Below are 13,947 nucleotides of genomic sequence, written 5' to 3'. Positions count from 1 at the left end.
CACAATCTCTGCGTCCCCTTAGGAACGATCGGAATCTCTTTGTCGTTTATTTTTCGGCTTCACCGCTTATTTTTTGTGTAAATTCTGCATCTCCTTAGGAACGTCTTTTGAATTTCTTCGCCTTCTATTTCGGCGGTATAAGTTCTGCATTCCCTTAGGAACGTCTTTTGAACTTCTTCGCCTTATATTTTGGCGGTATTTGGCTCTGCATTCCCTTTGGAACGACTTTTGAGCAGCAAACTTACACTGCGCTCCCTTAGGAACGAATTTTTGTAGCTTCGGCAAAACTTACGCTGCGCTCCTTTAGGGACGACTTTTTGTAGTTTCGACGATTTTTAGCTCTGCATTCCCTTAGGAACAACTTTTGAGCTTCGGCAGTTTTTGAGCTTCGTAAGTCTGTGAAGAAGATATATTTCATTCTGATAGAAGCGAAACTATTACAAGAAATTAAAACTAGATTTATATTGATTGTTCGTTATTCAAAAACAAAATGACATAGAACATAAAAGTATTTTGGGGGTAGGATGTCGCTCAATAAATGTGCTTTGATTCTGGCACAGTTTTGTTGACTGTGCGAGCTTCGGATTCCTCCCTGAATTCACGTTGATGTTGAGAATGCTGGCGCCCTTCTGGCCGCTGGCTTCGGGAATAGGTCGGTTGTAGTGGTGGTGGGGGTCGGAGTTGTGGCCAGGAAGCCTGTGAGCGGCTAGCCGAAGCAATAGAAGCTGCAGGATGATTGCCCACATACTCTGGTATGTAGGGAGAGTGGCACGAAGTAGTGTGCAAGACCTGCTTCGGCTGATTCTGCCGAGCTTCGGCTTCTGCAATCTCCTTTTGCTTCTAAATAGTGATTTGGCACATTCTTGTAGTATGGCCCTTGTCCTCACCATAAAATAAGCAGTAGATCTTCCTGGGCTGATCCCCAAATCTTCCTCCGAATCCCCTGGCGCCTCTGCCCCTTGGAGCTGGTGGCCTGAAAGAGCTTTGCTATTGCCCCGAAGATTGTGAGGTGTATTGTGACCTCTGAGGCTGGCTCCCTTTGTCGTCGTTCTGACTGGAGCTGTGAATCGACCTAACATGCCTCGGGTGGATTCATCCTCCGAAGCCCTTGGTCATCTCAAAGAATCTGTACGCTTCCTCCCTTCTTTGGCGGAAGTCGTTATCAACCCGAATGTACTCATCCATCTTCTGAAGCAGCTTCTCTAGGGTCTGTGGGGGCTTTCTAGTGAAATATTGAGCAGTAGGTCCTAGCTTAAGACCCTTGATCATGGCCACAACGACAATTTCATTAGGCATTGTAGGCGCTTGTGCCCTCAGTCGCAAGAACCTTCGGACATATGCCTCAAGGTATTCTTCGTGGTCTTGCGTGCATTGGAACAGGGCCTGAGCTGTGACTGGCTTCATTTGAAAGCCTTGGAAACTGATAACCAGCATGTCCTTAAGCTTCTGCCACAACGTGATAGTCCCTGGCCGAAGAGAAGAATACCATGTTTGGGCTACATTCCGGACTGCCATGATGAAGGACTTCGCCATGACTGCGGTATTGCCCCCGTACGAAGATATAGTTGCTTCGTAACCCATCAGAAACTGCTTTGGATCTGAGTGCCCATCATACATGGGAAGCTGGGGTGGCTTGTATGATGGGGGTCATGTGGTAGCCTGCAGTTCTGCTGCCAAGGGAGAAACATCATCAAAAGTAAAAGTATCATGACTGAAATCATCATACCATCCGTATTCGTTGAACAGGCCCTCTTGACGAAGCTCCCTGTGCTGGGGCCTTCGGTCTTGTTCATCTTGAACAAGATGACACACTTCTTCAGTAGCTTCGTCGATCTTCCTTTGAAGACCGGCCAGCCGAGCCATCTTCTCATTCTTCCTTTGTACTTGTTGATGGATGATTTCCATGTCCCTAATCTCTTGGTCCAACTCCTCTTCCTGGAGTGTTGCACTGGTGGCTTTTCTTTTCTGGCTTCGAGCCTCTCGGAGAGAGAGTCTCCTGGTTTGTGTCCAGTGGCTGCAGTGCAGCAGCCCCTGGCACAGTTATCTTCTTCAGCGGCATGACGAAGGTCAGTGCTTGCCGAAGGTGGTCGAATGACTTCACCGGAGGTGGGCGCCAATGTTGGGGACTTGTTCTCAAATGCTTCAGCTTGATAGAAGATAAAAGTACAAGTGTGACGCGCAAACGAGTACAAGTCAGTGTGAACAGTACGGGGGTAATGTTCATCTATTTATAGGCACAGGGCGTAGCCTGTGCAAAATTACATTCATGCCCTTCATGTTTACTATTGACATTAGGACAATCTATCAAGGACTAAATAGCCCTTTCCTCTTTAAGTCGGTTCCTTTTCTGCTACTGAGCCGAAGCTTCCTTGCGCATAGCTTCAGAACTGGTTCGACCTTCGTCCCAACCATGCTTTTCATATTGTGGACAGCTTCATCCTGATTCCGAAGGTTCCTGTACATATATTACACTTGGGGAGACATTGTTAATCATGTTTTTGAGGAACTTCGGAAGACGAAGGCCCCCAACAATTACAAACAAGAATAAAATATTGTATAAATTGTTTTATGTGTTATTTGCTCACTACAACAAAAAAGGTGAAAATTTTACCAAATTTGTTTTCGAATCCATACCGAATTTTATATCTATCATTTGAGAAAATATAGGATGAATTTAAGGTTTACCTTTTATGAATCTTTACAAGTTCAATGTTAAAAACAAGAATACAAATTTGTATAGTAGATTCTATATTCTATTTATTCGCAATCAAAGAAAAACGACCAAAAAACTGATTACCGAATAAATACCATTTTCGATCATTTTCATCCCTCTAGCATCTCTTTTTTCCTGAGCCTAACAGTTGAGGGCAGCCACACACCCGACTAGTCGATGCACTGGATGTCCTCTATATTTTCTTGGTTGGCCTCGGTTCCGCGGTCCGAGACCATGAAGTCCAGGAGCTTTCCCTTCGAAACTCCAGACACATTTCTTGGGGTTCAACTTGATCCAGATTCTCTAAAGGTTGGCAAATGTCTCTTCTAGGTCGGTGTTGAAGTCATCAGATCTTTTGGTCTTTACAACGATGTCATTGACGTAGACTTCTATGTTTCGCCCAATTTGATCGGCTAAGCACTGAAGCATACATCGTTGGTACATTGGTCCAACTTTCTTGAGGCCAAAAGGCATGGAGATGTAGCAGAACGTCTAGAGTAAGCATCCAGCAAGGAGAGTAGCTCGCACCCCACAATGGAGTCTACGACTTGGTCGATTTGTGGGAGGGGAAAAGGATCATTTGGGCAGGCCTTGTTAAGACTCCTGTAGTCAACGCACATCCTCCAACTCTCATTCTTCTTCTTGACTAGAATGGGGTTTGCGACAATGTCGGGTGGTGTATCTCTCATATGAATCCGGCCGCCAAGAGCTTTGCGACCTCTTTCCTGATATCCTTGCACTTTCTTCGTCGAAACATTGGAGCCGTTGGGTAACCGGGCTAGCCATCGGCTATATGTTCAGAGCGTGTTCAGCGATTTCCCTTGGGATTCCCAGCATATACGTAGGTTTCTAAGTGAAGATGTCGCGTTTGTCCCTGAGGAAGCTGACGAGTGCACTTTCTTACTTATCAGAGAGCACCGCCCCGACTCGAACGCGTCTAGAGGAATCAGCAACATCGAGCGACACGTTCTTTGTGTACTTGGCGGACTTGAAGGTGCAAGAATTGGCCTTCGGGGCATCGGGGGCACCTTGTAGGGTGGCGCCATTTTGTAGCTCGACTAGTTCCTTTGCGACGGCGAGCGCTGACGTGAGTTTGTAGTTGGCCTGCTCACATGCGTATGCTTCCTCGAATGAGGTGGCCACAATAATGACCCTGCGGGGTCTGGGTATCTTCAACTTAAGGTAGGTTTAGTTTGGAATCACCATGAATTGGATAGCATGGTCTCCCAAATATTGCGTTGTAGGGTCTAGGGACGACCATCACTTCGAAGCACAGTGACTCGATGCGGAAATTGGAGGGAGCGCTGAAAGTAACCGGTAGTGTGATTCGCCCGAGCGAATGAATTCCATGTCCGAGCGTTACGCCTTGAATTGTCTTCGTTCTTGGGTGCAGTGCAGAGCGTGAGATCCCCATGCGATCGAGGGTCTCAACTTAGGATATTGAGGCTGCTTTCTCCATCCATAAGGACCTTAGAAAGTCATTTCGTACTCATAATCGACTTGACTACGAGGGGTAGGTTCTAGTGTGCGGGACCCGGCCCGAGTGGTCACGCCAATCGAAGGTGATCGACAGCTCCGACCACTAGGGATACCGAGGGGTGGCGGGCTGCACCATGCACACCTTGCGGTCTTCATGCCGGCTATTGTTGCCAGGTGCCTGATGGCGGTTGTCTTCGACCATGCCTCTCGATGAAGGCATTTCCCCTCCTCGGCATTATCCGTGGTCCAGCAGGGGCACTGCCCAGGGGCAGAGTGCTTCCTTTTGGAATGCCGTCTCTCCGCCCCGCCCTTTGTGGGGCGTTTGTGTCCTGCGCGTCCGGTGGCAGTGGCGAGGAAGTCCAAAGAACCAAACTTGATACTGCTCCTAGGGGTGAAGGTTTCAACCTCGATAGGTGCTGATGAACTGGCCATTGGAGTCAAAAAGTCACTTTGGCACGCTTGCGGTCCTCTACCTAGTGCGCCAACTATCTTGGTTTTGGAAACCTAGGGACAATAGATTTGTGTTTGGTGGGGATGCAAGCGTGGACTCACTCCGAATGGTGGATCACGTAGATCCGAGCAAGGAACTTAGACACGAGGTTTATAATGGTTTAGGCTTTTGCCCTAGTCTACTGTAGTGCTGATCGTAGTGTTGTTTTAAGGCGTGTTACAACTAGTGTGCTTGTGTGCGTATGAGGGGAGAGGGGCTCCCTTTTACACTTTAAGGGATGGTCCTTACATGAGAGAGAAAGTTCTTCAGCCAATGCCCTCAGCTACAGTGCGTAGTGGCACCTCTAGGGTCAACCTTGGGGCGTGTTTGCTTGTGCCATGGCTCCTTCTGATAGGTCATATGCTACCGTATTCCTCGCACGATGCTTCGTCTCATCCATCTGTCGTGAAAGTCCTTGTAGCTTGCTCTACGTCTGTGCCGCCATACTAGACGGGTCCCGCAGAACGTGTTCTCGATAAGGTTGAGGTTCATGTACAGTACGACTTCATCTTCTGTCAATGTCCTTATGTCACCCTTTTAGAATGTGTGAGCATGCACTTAGTGTGTCGTACTGTCCTTTCCGATACATGGGTGGACACTTTGTTGTCGTGACCCTCTTGTTACTGTACGCATGGTGTGGACATGGTTTGGTGGCGACGCGACCTATTATGACCGTCATGGACTAACGACGTCGGCCTAGGCTCCCTCCTTGCAGGTTTGTTTGGTCGTTTGCTTTGCCTCGCAGACCTTGCTCGGCGGGGACTTGGTCTCTCGCCCTACCTCACAGACTTGCTCGGCGGGGAATTGATCGCTCGCCTCGCAGACTTACTCGACGGGGACTTGGTTGCTCACCCCCCTCGCAGACCTACTCGGTGGGGACTTGGTCGCTCGCCTCGCAGGCTTGCTTGGCAGGGGCTTGGTCATTCGCCTGACATCACAGACTTACTCGGCGGGGACTTGGTTGGTAAATGGGCTAGAGAGAGGTTTACGAGCCTCGCCTTGGGTACCCCTTTCCTGGGTACCCGACACCCACCAATGATCGGGATCGCCACTTCTAATGGCTTCCACGATGTCACCAACCCCCATGGGAGGAAGGATCGAGGAGCCCCCCCTCGATCTCACTAATACTAAATAGGACAACCATGCTAGAGCCTCTGCAGAAGGAAGAGCTCCATAGGGAGGAGCGTCAATGTCAACAAGTGTTGTCACCCTCTACAACTTCACCAACATCAATGCTAGACAAGAAGGTATACCATGTGCACCACTCAATTAGATTAGGGTTTATCACAATCATCATCGATGTGTAGATCTTTTGGATTGGCGCGTTGATACACCTACATGGCCTATCGAGGCATCACTACTCCTAGGGCCAGTACTAGCATTTTGGGCCCAGAACCAAAACTAGCATTAGTGGCCTCTTCCACCTACATATGGTAATGTTTGGTTCAGTTTTTTTCTGATTCTGAGAATCTCACCATGGGAAGAATTTGGCTCTAGGGAGAATCTGAATGCTCGTTTGGCATAGCTTCGCTCCTTGATTCTCTAGCTCCAAGAGTTGATTCTTTGATAGATTGATTCCAAATGATTCTCTAGTACAAGTGAATCTATCTGGCAAAAATTGTTTGGCAAATAGTGTGTGAAGTTATTCCTGAGGAGTTGGAGAGTGGGGAGCTGGTTGGGAGCGGCAGGAAGCATGTTTATATGGCTCCCACTCTTTAGTATAAAATGGTGACTAGATTCACTCCACTCCCACCTTGGAACAATTTACTTTTTTATCGTTTTGCTGTGTGAGAGTGATTCTCGCTGGGAGTGGAGCTGTGGGAGCTCTGCCAGTATCATGGATGTTACGTGTGGATGAATATAAATGTGCCCATAGGGCTTAGGATCTAAAAAGTGACGGATTCATACTATTACAACGACTCCACCGATTTTGTGTTCATGTTTATTTTGGATGGTTTTTACCAAATCAATTTTTGTACAAACGGTCTAAAAAGCTAAGTGTTTGAAAGTTTGCAGCAGCTTCTGGTGGCTAGAAGTTGAAAAAGATGAAACAAATAGGGTCTATATATACATAATTTTTAATTATTATAATTTCATGATAAGTGTTATATTTTGAAATATTCTATTAAAGATCTAATATTGGCATTAGGGTGAGAGAAAGCCTATTTTGAATGCCAAAAATTATTTCCGTAGAAGGAAAATGACCGGAAGAGGAAAATATTCCTTGAAGCTTGAAATCAAAAAACAGTTTGACCAATGCTCTTGTGAAATATGAAGCAGAGGATATGCTATATCTCTACTACTCCTTAAGTTATTAGTGTAGGCGTCCACACATTTGGTTCTGCCAAACCCGTACGCGATGTTAGTGTTGCCTCCAGCACCGGCGAGATCCATGGACGCTGGCAATCCTGACCTCCAATCATGGCTGCAAGCCATGCCCTGCCTCGATCTCAGCATCGCCGATTCGCCCCTTCCTCCTCGCCTAACCCTCTGCTGTGCCACCATCTGCGGAACCCTCCTGCATCCCGCGCGCAGGCAACACTGGCGAGATCCGCGGACGCGGCCACCTTAATTTTTGTTCTCAATCAAGCCCTAGAACCCCACCGCTCTCCTTGGGAAGGTCCTGCAACCCCGCCGCCCTCTGCTCTCCTTGGGAAGGTCCTGCAACCCCGCCACCCTCTGCTCCTGCGGCCATGGCACAAAGGCGAGTATTTTATTTTCCCTCCCATTCAGTCACCTTCCTCCGCCCAGCGCCGCCGCCTTCGTATTCGCTACCCGCCGCCTTCGTAATCATTGGGATACTTGTGATCGTTCATGTGCAGGAACAAGAAACCAATCGATTTCCAGGTGTCAGGGCCAAACATCTGCCTCTGGATTTCAGCAGTAAAGAATGCAATATCGAGTCCTCCAGATGATCAGTTTGGTAGCCACTGACACCAACTAATAAAGACAACAGGTCATCTGCTCGTGCAGACACCTTCGATATCAGGGTGGAAGTTGTCAGATAGAAAAAGGATTCAGATGTCAGCGCTTCACTACAGGAAATTTCATGTTTTCATATAGGGTAACAGTGAGTTTCCATAAAGCCGCTACACATGGGTAATGAAATCCAGTGACTATGCCTGAGGAGGACATGGTCGTCATCGCCTACAATGGCCGCAGTGGTGGTCGACCTCGCCCTGTCGTCACTCCATCTCGCAGTGGAGCAGTTCTATCGTCGGAGAAGGCAAAGATCCAGCCACCAAGTTCTCTTCGCGTGATTCAAATGATGCGTCCAGGTATGGATCTGAGCCTCTCAACTACGATCTGTACACGGAGCTATACGTTGTGCAAGATCTTCCCTAATCCCCACATGAGTGCATTGATTTGCCTCCTAGATCTACATGCATAGGTAAATAAGCCCGAGGTAGTAGCTGTTCAGTTCCCATCCCATGTGTTTCTTTCGGCCTAGATCTGCTCTGCCTTGATTGATTTGTGTGGTCATTCATCTCACCGCGCCCGCTCTCTCCTTCTGCTCGACGGAATGCCAACCTCGACTAGACAAAGAGTACACAGATTGCTTCAGAGGTCAAAGATGTTGTAGGAATCATCACTTCAGGTCGTGCCACAGTTAGATTAATGTCAAGACTGAGGCCATGCGGTGCTGCTAGCCAAAGCAAATTATATGGGTTTGAACACAAGAACATATCTCTAATTTTATGGCATTTTCGTATTGATCTGGTAATGTTAGATTGATTCGATGTGTTCCTGTGTTCTCTGCTTTTGCTATTGGTTATGGTCAAGGATCTAGATGCTGTGGAGCGGTCTGAGGGGTGGCGTTTCACGGACCGTCATGACACTGCACTCCAGCTCCACGACGCCGACCAGGTACGTCTCTCGCTGTGTCGTGCCTTGACATGCCATGTTTTGACTCCGACGGTTAGCTTGTTACCAGTTAAAGACAGTATATTATTTTTGAGATCATCAGATCAATAAGAAACATGTTTTAATGTCATGGCAGTTAGCAGTGTCACAACTAGCATTTTTAGAACAAGTGTTATAATTTTTTGGCGGGGAACAATCTCATATCTCCATGACAAGTATAAAAAAGGAAAATCTCTACTACTAATTATGTGCCTACTGTAGGCGTCCACACTAGGATGGTGCACGTTCTGCCGCACCCCGCCCCGCATCCCGCGACAACAACCTTCTGCACGCAGCCTTCCTTCATGGCGTTCGCGGACCCTCGCCACGTCGGGCCGCCGCCAGACCACGTGTGCCTGGGCTGCCACCTCAGGCCGGCCTCCGTGGTGCTCCTCCCCTGCAGGCACCTGTCCCTTTGCGGCGAGTGCTTCGCCGCCGGCGACGCCGTCATGTCGTGCCCCATGTGCCTGTGCGTGCGATAGTCATCGCTCAGACGCGATGTTCGTCGATGCTGCCTTCCTATAGCTTTTGGATCCCCCGCCTCCCCCATTCTTCTGTAATAATCATGTCCACGCCCACATCCATCTACTCGCGCTGTTCTACTTAGCGTGGATGCATTATTGCGGTGTACGACCTTCACCACAGGGATCTGATCTCCATTAATGGTTATGGGAAGAAAGGTTGGCTGGTGTGGACCATGCACACATGTTGCTCGATCGAATGTCCAACTGAATTTTTGGGTTATCACATTCACATAGCTTGATTGCTGCAAATGACACTGTAACAAATTTGTTTAGATTGTAAAGCAGGGTAGGCTCATGTGGAACCATGCACACATGATGCTTGATCGAATATCCCAATATTTTTTTGGCTAACATATTTGCATAGCTTACTGTAGGTCTGTAGCACATCTATTTAAATTGTAAAGCAAGGTTGACTCATATGGGCCCTACGCGAAACTTGCTCGATCGAATACCCCAAAAGATAACTTTTAGCTAACACATTTCCATGGCTTGCTTATTCAAACCTCATTACTACACCAGGCATCCTTCCTAATATATATATCTTCACATATTAAATGTTGCGGATACATACTAATTCTAATTGTGTTTTTTGCAGCTCACTAATCGACCTCATCAACATTGTGCTTGATTCACATTGCAACAGCTCCTGCGTGGTAACCTGATACCCAGAGTGACTTCCATTGGTAAATTACAGATCTCTCATCCGCCTAAACACCTGAATGCCATTGTGATTGTTTCATAGTTCAAAATCTTCTGTACGGTGAACTGCTATCTGAAATATAAACTTCGTAATTTAGTACTTGCATTCATAATCTTGATTGTCGAGCTCTTTTTCTGTTTCAAAAAATTTAGTACTTGCATTCATAGTAACATTTGATGCATTAATGTATACATTTTTATTTTCATATATAGGCTTTTGATCATCTCAACATGTTAAAGAAGAAGAAATGCTTCTAGCTGTAAAGGAAAGGAAGGCAAATGTAATGCTAATGATAGTGATTTAGTAATTTGCGAGATACTGAGCTGATATTGATGTCAATTATAACATTGTGTTGTTCGTTTTCGTAGATCATCTTATGCAATTATTTGTGTGCTGTCGCAACATACAGGTATTTGAATCTCACGGTAATGACAAAGCTTCTTATCCACTGAAGTTTTGAATCTCACAGTGATCATCTTAATTTGTGGATGTTAGGCTGGACATGCGAGTCAGTAAAGTGATCTTGAGAACTGCTGCAGTCAACGGTGAGTAAGAGAGCTTGGCTTTTAAGGTATGTACAACCCACTAATCATTGAGTAACATTCTATTTTGTTAAGCCTGACCATCAACCAAGAAAAAGCAACAGCCTACTAATCCATTGGTTTTAGATGAATATCTTGTAGATCTATTGTAGGTGTCGCTAATACCTTCATCAAACTGAATACTTCTTCCCAGCTGTCAGATCAACTGTTGCTTTTTCTGGGTTGATGGTCAGGCTTAATGTTAGTTTGCCGCATCGAGAAATATTATGTAATATTGATTGTCGAGTTCTTTTTTCTGTTTCAAAAAATTTAGTACTTGCATTCATAGTAACATTTGGAACCTTGCTGTTAGTGCCTTTTCTTATCTTGTCAACGTGTCCTTCCATCTTGTATTAGTTTGCTTTCGTTTTTACATCAACTAGAACACATGCTCTGGTTCTGGTTTCCTCTTTTTATGGTACTGGCTTGGTTAGCTACCATATCACTCGCTATCTACAAGGTCAGTTTGCCGCATCGAGAAATATTATGTAATACTGATTGTCGAGTTCTTTTTTCTGTTTTAAAAAATTAGTACATGCATTCATAGTAACATTTGATGCATTAATGTATACATTTTTATTTTCATATATAGGCTTTTGATCATATCGACATGTTAAAGAAGAAGAAATGCTTCTAACTGTAAAGGAAAGGAAGGCAAATGTGGATTGGGTACCCCTCTGCCCCGGATCGCCGCCCTTGCCCTCGATCCACCGCAGTCGACGACCACCTCCCATCTACACCAGGACCAGGAGGCTCATGCTGCAGAGGTACAATACCCTAGATCCCTCACCCTCTTCCTTTTATTTTTTTCATGCTTTTTGGTGTGGTCCAAGAATACTGGAGCAATCACCACGCTGCTTATATGTCAGCCAGGGTTGTCCAACTCAAACTGATTGAGAGTGGGCTCCCATGCAAAGAATCTGTTCGCGCTTTTTCTCAAGCTCACAATAGTCCTCTGCTGTGATTCCAGATGGAGCGTACCTTCATCGCCATTAGGCCCGACGGTGTCCAAAGAGGCCGGGTTAGTATTAGCAACTGTCACAGCACCATAGTTTCTTCAGATGCAATTCTGGATCCTAATAACCAGTTTCAGTTTGCATGTACTCTGTTCTTTCATGTCATGTTCTTGACCATGTAGCAATTATTAATTTGTAATTTCTCTGGACATGGTGATATAGGAATTCAACACTTCTTCCATATAGCTAATAGATGAAATTGTTGTGGCTTGCGATACGGTTTCAAAGCACCATAGTTTCTTCCATATGTCTATTTGGTATATCAAATAACCATCTACTTCTTCTATGCAATTGCATGTTACAAGTTTCTAATGCTTCTACTGCTTCTATTGCTGCCTTGTGAAAAAAATCAGATCGTATACGATTTTTTGCTCAGACTCAAATTGATTGGACTTCTCTTTTCCCTTATTTTAGACAATTGTTAGTTGTTACCATTTGCCACCTCACATAGACAATGACAAGGGTTGAAACTTCCACTAATTTATGTTAAAAAATGAACTATATATTCCCTTGCAATACACACAGTTTTGAAATGGAAAATGAACTAATTTCCATAAACATAACTTTATTGGGTCGTATGATTATTTATTGGCCTCTTAATTTCATTTGATTCAGATTTATATCTTAGACAACAAAACTGTTATGAAGTAGAACTATTATGAAGTAGACAATATTCTTTTTTTTGTACTGCAAACTAGACAAAATTAAACTCATATAGTTCTACTTGCTCGTCCAGGGAGAAGTTCTCCAAATCTGTTGCCTATTATTTGCTGAATGTTGTTGGTGAATAGCAGAAATAACATAGAAAAGAGGTTTTGAATGTTGACGGTGAATCTGCTACCTAGGTTTGAGTGGAACTCTTTAATTGTTTTCGTGCATTTTCCATCTTCTGTTTTGATTATGCACCATCATAAAAGAACAGAACCTTGTGATCTAACTAGATAGAAGAAATCCTATAATCTTAGTCACTTCACTAGATAGAAGAAATCGTGTAATCTTAGTCACTTCAGGAATGTATGTTGTTATTCTCCATTACTCCTCCCAGGGTCCAGCCTCTGGCCCTCTTCTAGATCCTTCGAACGATCAGTGTGACACGGCGTTCTCTATAAACCAAGCAAGATCAATCAGGTATTTCTGTTGATTTTGCATCATTCCTATCCTATGCACTTTAGATGCCCTCGCTCACATATAGTGCATGCTTCAACCATTGTGCTATTTCAGATGGAATGTTACAGCTAGCGGCTCTCCAGTGATTTAAATATATTCCACTACCCATGTTTTCTTTTTAAAATTCAGACCTAACTACTATAAAATAGACCTTCCTTTTTATGTTATAAAAATAGCCAGAAAATGTATTTTAGCCTCTTCTGAGTTTGATATTCGGCATGTCTGGTCTCACTTTGTAACCCAAGGCCAAACTGATTAGATGGGCTATCGGAGACTGAATTTTTAGTTATTTTAGTATTTTGAAGGCGATCCAATATTGCGATAACTGACACTTTTTCCTTGTTCAAAAATAGTTTTGTTGTGGGTACCTAATGGCCTCGTCTCGCTCTTCTTGTTTCGGTTGTGTTATGCTACTAGGGAAGGTGACCTTCCTCTCATCATCGCGATTGACTTGCAACCAATGGCCCTGGTAGGTGTTATGCAGGTGTAGGGCAACATCACTAATGCTCGGACAACGGATGTGGTGAGACGGACGCAAAAGAAGTATAGGTTTTTGTTGCTGCAGTTAGCTGGCTGTGACTAATTAGTATGGATTTGGTGTCATGTTATTAGGCATTTCGATGGATGCAAAGCAGACTTGGTTGTTTGCGATGGAGGCTTCAGATAGTAAGATATCATATGAGTGCAAGAGAACTACTCCCACCATTAACTATAACAAATTTTGTCACCAGTGAGGATTACATGATTACTGCTCTTTTGGGTGACTATAGTTACTGGCCACCCTAATATTTGATACAATTGATATTTTTTATCTCATGCTAAAGAAATTTGGTGGCTGGTGGATCTGCTTAAGAATCAAAAGTCAGATAAGGTGGACATCACCATCCAACCGGAGGAGCTGGAAGCCATGAATGATGTTCTAGCAGCCAGGTGACGCCTGATGTCTTTGTTTAGTTGATATAGTTGTCTGATTTTTTCCTTCTTCCAAGTTAGAACGGTCTTTCTTGTACTCGTATTTCTACTTCTTGAACAGGTGGAGGCTTATTAGGCCCACTTTATCATTTGATTTAATATGTGTGGAGTAATCATTTTAACCTTTTGCCTTATCCGCATGTACTGTGGGTTACTAAGACTCATTTTGGTGTTTGAACTGCCATGGCAAAGTATTTTGTTGTGTCCAAGAGTGATGTCAATCACATACTATGACTTGTGAATCTATCGACTATAAAGTGTATTTACTGTTGGAGCATTTGAGACAATTGCCTTTCTGTCCCAGCTTACCGTCGTTGGCCATGCTGCTATTTTGCAGTGCTTTATTATTGAGTAATGAACATGCATGAAGCTAAAGCCATGAGATGTCAATCATATATTTGT

The sequence above is a fragment of the Zea mays genome, chromosome 7 (assembly GCF_902167145.1).
Source record: "Zea mays cultivar B73 chromosome 7, Zm-B73-REFERENCE-NAM-5.0, whole genome shotgun sequence".
NCBI lineage: Eukaryota > Viridiplantae > Streptophyta > Magnoliopsida > Poales > Poaceae > Zea > Zea mays.
This window is presented reverse-complemented; position numbering follows the sequence as displayed.